The sequence below is a fragment of the Salmo salar genome, chromosome 11, assembly GCF_965601325.2.
Source record: "Salmo salar chromosome 11, fSalSal1, whole genome shotgun sequence".
Lineage (NCBI taxonomy): Eukaryota > Metazoa > Chordata > Actinopteri > Salmoniformes > Salmonidae > Salmo > Salmo salar.
In genome coordinates this window covers 107,133,856-107,143,009 of record NC_138301.1, presented here as the reverse complement: position 1 = coordinate 107,143,009, position 9,154 = coordinate 107,133,856, and the positions used below count along the sequence as shown (strand labels likewise).

At 40.9% G+C, this 9,154-nt stretch overlaps 1 long non-coding RNA gene across 2 annotated transcripts; it reads right to left on the bottom strand.

The window, feature by feature from the left end:
• Positions 1-482: 482 nt before the first annotated feature.
• On the bottom strand, positions 483-5,509 carry LOC106563552 (uncharacterized). 2 transcript variants are annotated; one of them, XR_001319272.3, is made up of 5 exons: positions 4,749-5,509; positions 4,156-4,305; positions 2,923-3,012; positions 1,082-1,165; positions 483-723 (listed from the first exon to the last, which is right to left on the bottom strand). It is a non-coding gene; the product is annotated as an uncharacterized LOC106563552 (long non-coding RNA). The 2 variants fall into 2 exon arrangements; XR_001319273.3 differs by lacking the exon at positions 4,749-5,509 and having other exon boundaries at positions 4,156-4,706.
• Positions 5,510-9,154: the final 3,645 nt, after the last annotated feature.

Below are 9,154 nucleotides of genomic sequence, written 5' to 3'. Positions count from 1 at the left end.
TATACTAATTGATAAAAAAAAAGACGTTTTTTTCGAAGAAATGTTTAAAAAAGGTATAATTTTAGTGAATGATATCATAAATAGGACTGGTGGAGTTATGTCACACATGCAGCTAACACAGACATATGGAAATGTCTGCTCTACCCAAAATTACAACCAATTAATTGCAGCATTGCCACAAAAATGGAAGAGGCAAGTAGAAGGGGAAAAAAGGAACTTGTATGTCGTGCCTGCAAATTGATACACAAAACAACGCTGGATTCAAAGCTTTGAATTTTTCAATTTAAATTACTATACAAAATTCTTGCAACCAAGCTCTGCAGATCTTGCTGAGAGGAGGCAGAGTCATTAGATCATTTATTTTGGTCCTGTCTATATGTAGCTCGTTTTTGGTCACAGGTCCAGGAATGGCTGAAGAAATGCAACATTTGCCTAGAACTAACGCTGCAGATAGCAATACTGGGTGATTTGAAAAGCCATAATCAATCAATCAATAATATAATCTTTATTTTAGAAAAAATATTTGTTTAATTTACAATCTGCAATCCAACAGTGTGCAGAGCCTGAGGCACCTAACCGTGAGAGGATCTGATGGTTCACGGTGTCTAAGGCAGCGGACAGATCTAGGAGAATCACAGGACGCCGATGTCCAATGGGAATGTGTCTGTCATAGACCACCTCTCCAGGATCACCTGAGGGGTTGTCTTCACACTGGACTGGACCCTGAAACCAGGGGCGAAAATCTGACATCAACTTTGGAGGGGACAATTCCAGGAAATTTTCTCAAGAGCAATTCCTGAGGGGTACAGCAAAAGTAGTGCTGTAACACATAGCCTACATTGTAATATGGTAAATGTATATTGAGGAGCCAAAGAAATAAGGTGTTTGCCGTACTCATAACTACCGGTAACCAAAACTACACAACAGCAATACCATTGCCTTTAACAAATCTTAGTTCAGTCACCAGTTTAAGTTGAGAGTGGGGGTATCCATGGCATTTTCCAATTATGTTCCTATTTTACAAGTCCAAAAAATTGAGAACCTTTCATAATGTTGCCAAACAAAGACTCAACAAACTTACCTGAGACTCCCTGTCTCTGCCAGTCTGTCCCTGCATATCTGTCCCCAGCTCTGCTGTCTGTGTGCCATCTGTTGCCTGCTTTGCCTAATGACATCATTGTGAAACATTTACATTAGCATTTCACTTCTTTCTTATGAACATTTTATCAACTAGTCTTTGAGATATTAGGCTACTAGGGTTCTTACTTTGTGTTTTGGTGTACTGAAAAATACTCTGATGTCCATCTTTTATTTTTTCTGCCATTTTTCTACCTGGCTGGTAAGTTATTTACAGTAGGAGATGGGCTTCTATCATCTTATCTTCTATCATTCTATTTGGGCTTCGATCTAAAAGGTAGCTAGCAAATGTGAAACGGATTGCAGTGACAAGAGTTGACAGCTGTATGAGTTCACCATTTACACAACATATGCTGCAACCTTTTGTAATTTTAATAGTTTGTTTCATATTGGCTGGCTTCCAACAATAGCTTAATTTGCAAAGCTAGCAAGCACCAATTCCGTTTCAGTGGTGTTTGCTATAATCTTTGCTACCCGGGTTAAATAAAGGTGAAATAAAATAAATAAATAAATAAAAGTTCCCTTGTGACAATTTAGCTTTTGCAACGAGACCATTAAATATATTTAAGACAATGGTAGAAGAGAGTGTAGTTCTGTTCAGTTTGGACTTCAGTTTATCGCTAACCTTATCACAGGGACTTTGAAGCACTAACTTACATCATCTGCATGCTGATCTTGGAATAAATTGACGATAGCAAAGATTCCATCTTTGACGACGCCACAAATGGAATAGGTACTAGCTAGATTAATAGTTAATATTTGCGCGCTAGCTCTGCAAATTCAGCTAGTGTGTGTGAACCCTGCCAACATAAAACAAAACATTGCTATGGTGCGATTGACTGGATTAACCTCACGTCAGTTACGTGCATTGGGGGGGTCGCAATCTTTTGAAACTTAACGCGCTATTAAGTGTCTATAATCAGCACAATTGCTTTCATTGCGTATTATTAATATTATTTAAATTACATAGTTATGTTTAGTGATATATTGGGGGGGACAAATCATATTTTTCCCAGGATGGGGGGGTCGTGTCCCCCCCCGTCCACCCCTGGATTTCCGCCCCTGCCTGAAACACAACACATAGTAAACATAGTAACCTACAGTATCAATGTTTCTGAAAACTGGTTTTAATCATAAAAAAAAAATCTATTTGCGCATGATGGCGCACACCCGCGGCCGGTTTGGGTATGGTGTTAGTCTCCTATTCAGAGGACCCCCACTTTTGTTAATGTCTTATTGGTCAAGGTCACGCCAAATACTTATCACCACATCTCGTTCAGCCTATCAGCAGCCTTGATTCCCGGGACTTCAGTTTTAGTTAGTCTGACCCCAGCACTCTGTGTGGTCAGAAACGTGCTTTCCCTATCCTGATGAGCACTTCCACAGTTTACCCTCCTGTTGCACCTTTCCTCCTGTGGACTGAATCCCTGTATGTCTGATGTTTAATTGTGCATGCATCTAAACAACACATAGCTAATGTCAGTTATCACTGGACATGATTCTCAGTGATATGAACCATGAGTGGTCAGATGTGTGTGATGTGTGAATGCGGACATCTTCTTCTGTTAAACTCCCCTTAACCTGGACAGCCGCCTCATCCTTGTTCTGACCGGACATTCTAAAGTGGTTGCTACCGGCCTTAAGCCAGCACCTAAGGTTTCTTATTACATTCATAGTCCTTCGATTCTCTACAACCCTACCCCTATTTTTTCACAGACAGCAGTCAGACAACCAAACAACAGCTGATATGAACTGAAGGTCTCTGAACTGTCACACTTTACTCACAAGAGGCCGATGTCCGATGGGAAATGTGTCTTTGTCATAGACCACCTCTCCAGGATCACCTGAGGGGTTGTCTTCACACTGGACTGGTCCCTGAAACACAACACATAGTAAACATACTAACCTACAGTATCAATGTGTCTGAAAACTTATTAATCATAAAGAGTCACTGTTAATTTGCCAAAAATAAAGATGTATCTGAGACATCGTTATTCTAAGTCTGTGTCACCATGTTCTCGTCGGGCAGTGAAATGGAGATGAAACATTGGCTGCAATAAACCAAACTTAATACACAATACTACTACACTTGTAAAATAGCAGTATCTAGCCTCAACACATTTTCATAATAATAGACCCATATTATCTTTACAAACTGCCACATTTTAGGCTAAGGATGTCAGTCCCAGCTCTGAGTTAGACAATGGTGTCTGAAACCCCAAAAAAGGCCAAATCTAAACACCTGTTAATTTTTCTAAAAGCTGTTTTGTAATATACTGCATGTGTGAATCACAACTTTTTGTCCCTCTTCGGTCTGCTGAACTGCTCGACACGCGGTGTTGCTGTGTCATTAGCAGGCCTCGTCCAAAACTTAAAACCTTCTAATCATTCAAATGTTTATCACAAGCATCAGATCAGAACAAAGTACTGTAGCCTGGATGTCTGCTGACTAGCCATATCACCACATATATTTACAACATTCATAGGTAGTATCTGTTATAATTTAGTCAATGCTAACTTAGCATGGTCGGGAAATTTCTGCAATCACTTGTGCTGCACAAGATGGATACCGCTGTACATCAGAGAAATTTCAATGATATACTCCCAGTTCACAACATATACAATGGTAAACCTTTAACAACATATGATATTAGCTAATAAACTTACCACCATGGTACAACAGGCTATGTTGAATATTGAACTGAATTTTTTTTTTACTTTGACAAAGCTACGTCCCTTGCTAACTGGGGCTTCTATAGCGTGGTAGATATTACCGGAAGAGACTTAAGTATCTGCCGGTGAACCTAGTGATGTACAAACTAAATTCTATATATATTTAAAAAAAATAATTTATCCTGCATACATTGCGGTGTTAAAAAGATTTGCCCAAAAATTTGATCCCACAAATTCTCAATAGAGAATCTCCATTAAAAGTGTTTTAGTTTTGGACTAGGCTTAATACGAGTCTGGAAACACTGCCCCTCAAGTTTAATAGTGAGTAAAACTGGTCCAACATACCTTGCTTCTCCTTCATGTGGACCTCTGGTCAGGTTGAACTGTAAAATAATGACTTTATCTGTTCCATGACTAGTTTGAGTTTGGTCTAGTGGTAGTGTAGTGATCCAGACTCAGGATGTAATCCTAGTAGCAGGGGTTCAATCCCTGAGTCTTCCAACACAATACAGGACAGATGTCATACATACAGTCAAAACTCACAATATACTGAACATACAGTGCATTCGGAAAGTATTCAGACCCTTCAGATCATGTCGACATCTACACTTGGTTTCGGAAACAGCCACGGAGGAACGTTCCCCAGTGCAATTGCTGGCCCTATCTCTCTCTCCCCCAGTCCATATTCTTGTTAGAGGTGCATGCCGCCACCTACTGTACGGGTTGTAAACTACGTGCGTATGTGTATACAGTGCATTCGAGAAGTATTCAGACCCCTTAACTTTTTCCACATTTTGTTACATTACAGCCTTATTCTAAAATGTTAAATTCCTTCATCAATCTACACACTAACTCATAATGACTAAGCAAAAACATGTTGTTTTTAGAAATGTTTGCAAATGTATTAAAACATAAAAAAACGGAACTATCACACTTACATAAGTATTCAGACTCTTTAATCAGTACTTTGTTGAAGCACCTTTGGCTGCGATAACAGCCTCGAGTCTTCTGGGTATCACGCTACAAGCTTGACAAGTTTCTCCCATTCTTCTCTGAAGATCCTCTCAAGCTCTGTCAGGTTGGATGAGGAGCGTCGCTGCACAGCTATTTTCAGGTCTCTCCAGAGATGTTTGATCGGGTTCAAGTCTGGGCTCTGGCTGGCCCACTTAAGGACATTCAGAGACTTGTCCCGAAGCCACTCCTACGTTGAAAAACATCCCCACAGCATGATGCTGCCACCATGCTTCACCGTAGGGATGTGTGGTGGATATATAAAAATGAGGATCGGCTGGAGTCCAAGTCAAACCAAGATTATTTCTGAGCTCAGAGAGAATAACAGTTACACAGTGCAGTGTAGACAGTCTGAATTCCGAAGCATTGGGTGGTAAGCACATATCCTTATAGTTCCTGTTATTTGGCGTGACTCAGTTCCCTTTTGGGTTTGCAACACAGGATTATACTCCCAATAACAGGAAATTATAATAGGACAGTTTCACAAATTTTGTCACATACACAGAAATGTGGACATATACAATTAAAATGTTCCCTTTTGTTAATCCCTTAACAATTATTTAATCAATTTTAAATGTAGCAAGCTTCTAAAGGCACAATATCCTGTAGTCCACCAATTCTTCCTTCTAAATCTCATCCGTTGAGAGACTGAGTTTAAAACCTTCAACCCTTTACACATCATATACAGTTCTAACTTGCCAGTTTCTGCTAATGATTAGATACAATTGACTAAAATTGGCAAAATCTATTAACATATACAGACATCCTCCCTTTGACACATGGTCCAAACCATGTGACAAATTCACAACGTAGGGAAAAAACACTTCAGGGAGTATGTTGCCACAGGGTTCCAAAAATGTGACAGGCATCAAAATAGTACTGAGTTAGTGTGCACTGTGAGGGACTTCCCCTTTCCCAACACAACCAGCTCTGCTGTCTGTGCAGAGAAGTGGGAGGGCAGTCTGGCTGCCTCCTCAATACTGTGGGGTGTACACACAGAAAACGATGCAACTGGATCACCTGAAGAAGAACGATTAGCACAACCATCAACAAAATAGATTAAATCACTGTTAGGAATTGGCACATCTTGGAGATCAGGGCGTGGTCAACCACCTCACTGCAGTCATGTGCATCACCGTCAGACTGTATAGGTTGCAGGGTTTAAGACAGTGCAGCACTTCAGAGTAACATGAGACATTGTTAATAACATATTCCACTAATGTAACAGTCTTGCGGGGGTGAGATGTGCTGTCCTTGCCTGTGAGATAAGGGAGAAGACAGAATGAGGCACATGAACAGTTAAGGGCCGCATAGCTACAATGTCAGCACAGGCCAACACTGCCTCTGTTGCTGCCGCCACAGAGCGGAGGCAAGGGAGCAGTGCATGCAACAGTATGGAGACGTTTCCGGTAGAAACCAACAGGTGTCATCTTACCACCCACAGTTTGTGTCAGTACTGCTGACATAAACACAACGAACAAATAGAATGGTTTGGAGTAATCAGGTAACCCCAAACAAGGCGACGACGAGAGTGCCTGTTTAAGCCGAATTAGCGCTTCTTCACCATCTTTAATCCACTCAATCTGATCCCCCATGGCCATGGGTTTCAAATGATTGAGGTTGGACAATTTCAGCTTAAGCAATTAACTAAACTCTACAATAGCCAGCCATTCCCAGCAGTGACAACATTTGTTCCATGGTACATGGTTTAGGAACTTGTAAAATAGCTTTAACCCTGTCTGTAGCCAAACTCCTGCCCCCTGGTGTAATCTCATGGCCCAAATATTTCACTGTCTGTTGGACACAATATGACTTAGTTTTCAAAGGCCTTGTGGCCATTGTCAGCTAGAAAATTTTGCAGTGCAACTTTATCAATTTCACATGATTCTCTGTCAGGGGAGCAAAGAAGGAGGTTGTCAACGTACTGTACAAGGGTGCTCCCTTTAGGGGACACAAATTACAGCAAGTTGGCGCTCAATTCATACACAAAAATTGCTCTCAACGTAACCTTGGCGCAGAACAGCCCACTGATAGTGCTGTCCTTGAAAAGAAAATGCGAACCAGTACTGAGAATCTGTGTGCACAGGAATGCTAAAAAATCTATTAGCCAAATCAACAACTGTAAACCAATTAGAATCTGGTGGGACAGAAGAAAGGATAGTGACTGGGATGGGCACAGCTGGAGCCCTGGCGTACACTGCATCGTTAACAGCTCTAAGATCTTGTACCAGACTCCATTCATCAGATGCTTTTCTAACAGGTCAAATTGATGTGATGATGATGACGTACAGGTGAGAACAGGCCCCCTGCTCAGCAGAGAGGTCAGGATTTTACCTTTGCCCGCCTCCTTACACAAGGGGTACAGTGCTTTGTGGGGCTAATATGTGCCTTTAGAAGAGACTGTTACAGGTGTTGCTCCTCTCATTTTCCCTATGTCATATTTATCCTTTGCCCATAAACAGTCCGAAACCTGAGACAACAGTGCGCTGTCAGGGGCGGGCTGGTTAGGTGCAAGGGGAACAGGGACTTCATTGTCCCCTCTGCGCACGACATGCGTGCTGTTCACATATGTTCTGTGAGCCCCAACCACAGAGGACAATTCTCTCCCGTCTGGCTGAGCCTCCCAGTCCGTTGCCAACCTCACACCCCTCACCCATGTACCAAATTATTCCCACTTGGTATCCTCTATACTGGAGATAGAGATATGGGGAACTGATTGGGGTACAGAGAAACTGTTGATGTTCAATGGTTAAGTTCACATCAGCCAACTCTTCCTGCTCGGTCTCACAATGCCACAGTGATTCAAACAAATGGTGCCTTCGACCATGACTAAATTTAGAAGTGCATTGTAAGCTGTGGTGTAAAGTAAAAATACTTGAAACTACCACTTAAGTAGTTTTTTGGGGTATCTATACTTCATTTTACTATTCATATTTTTGACAACTTTTACTTCACTACATTCCTAAAGAAAATGCTTTTTCTGCAACTTTTCTGAATCATAGTTGCACACCTCATGTAGCCTAGCCCATAGGCCTATATGTTTTAATAAGGTTTGTATCACAACTAACTTCTTAAAATGAAGCACATTCATCCGCTTTACAAGGGGTGTACAGCCTACCTGGCATACATAAGCAGCTCGTGAGTTGTATAGGGAAGATCATTTTCACCATAAAAATGCACCTTTATTATAAAAGCATTACATGCATAATTGCATTTGCTGTCACTTTTGATAATGCTAGTGGTTGTATTAATCTGGGATGTATTGCATCCCACTACTGTCCCAGACTATGTTTGGAATATGTATTTCTCGCGCAGAATATAATAGGTAGACCTTTGTATTAAGGGGGATAGTAGATTGACATAGGCTAGCGCTTTTGCTGTTGGTTAGGCCTACTCATTTTGTTGGCTGACGAAAGTAAATGTGGACAGTTATTCCAATATCTTCAATATGCACCTCGGAAATGGATAAGGACGTGCGCAGTTGCTTCCCCGATGTGTCCGTCTTTACTTGTAGCCTGTGAGAATGACCCGATCACGCAGGCCACCGGCTGCAAAGGCATGGATTTTTTTAGGGTGCATTATGACCACAAAGGGGATACCGCCGTGAAATTCTAGGCATTATCAAGTGCTTGTCAAATTGTGAATGAGTGACTGATGAAGTGTGTACAGCCTGCGCAAAAAACAAAGCAGAGCTCATGCCTTTCAACTACTTTTTTCAAATCATCATTGAGTTGCTTCATGCAGCCTTACAATGTATTAAAAATCAAAACATCTAGCCCAACGTTCGTAGAACAACTAAAGTTACATTAACTCTAAATTAAGCATATAGGAATACCTACTTCTTTGTTAACCGCTCAACACAGAATAGCCGCGTGTGCACTCCCTCAAATCGTTTGGAGAAAATATCCTATTTTATTCAGCTTTGTTCAATTGTGTTCTTCATACTATAAAATAATGCGACAGAATTCTAAGCAAATGTTGTCTGCTAAATGAACTAATGTAGCCCACAGCCATATGGCATAGCCAGATCAGGACCTAACATAAGGACAACTCAGAGTATGCTATTCTGTTCTTCTGGAGTAGACTGCATTTTCTTCATATCATGTTTCTTTAGACCTGTCTAAAATAAATATTGGATATATTGTGACGGTGTAGGCTTTATTAAATGGATGTATTATACTTTTTAAAATGTAGATGTTCCAAAGGTCAATATCAGTGGTTTGTAGGTGTGGAAGCCAGGAGATGCTAAATGTGTTTATGTTAATTAACCGGCAATTGCTGTGAGACCGGCAGTTATTTGCTTGACAAAACACAGTTTTGTTATGATTCTTAG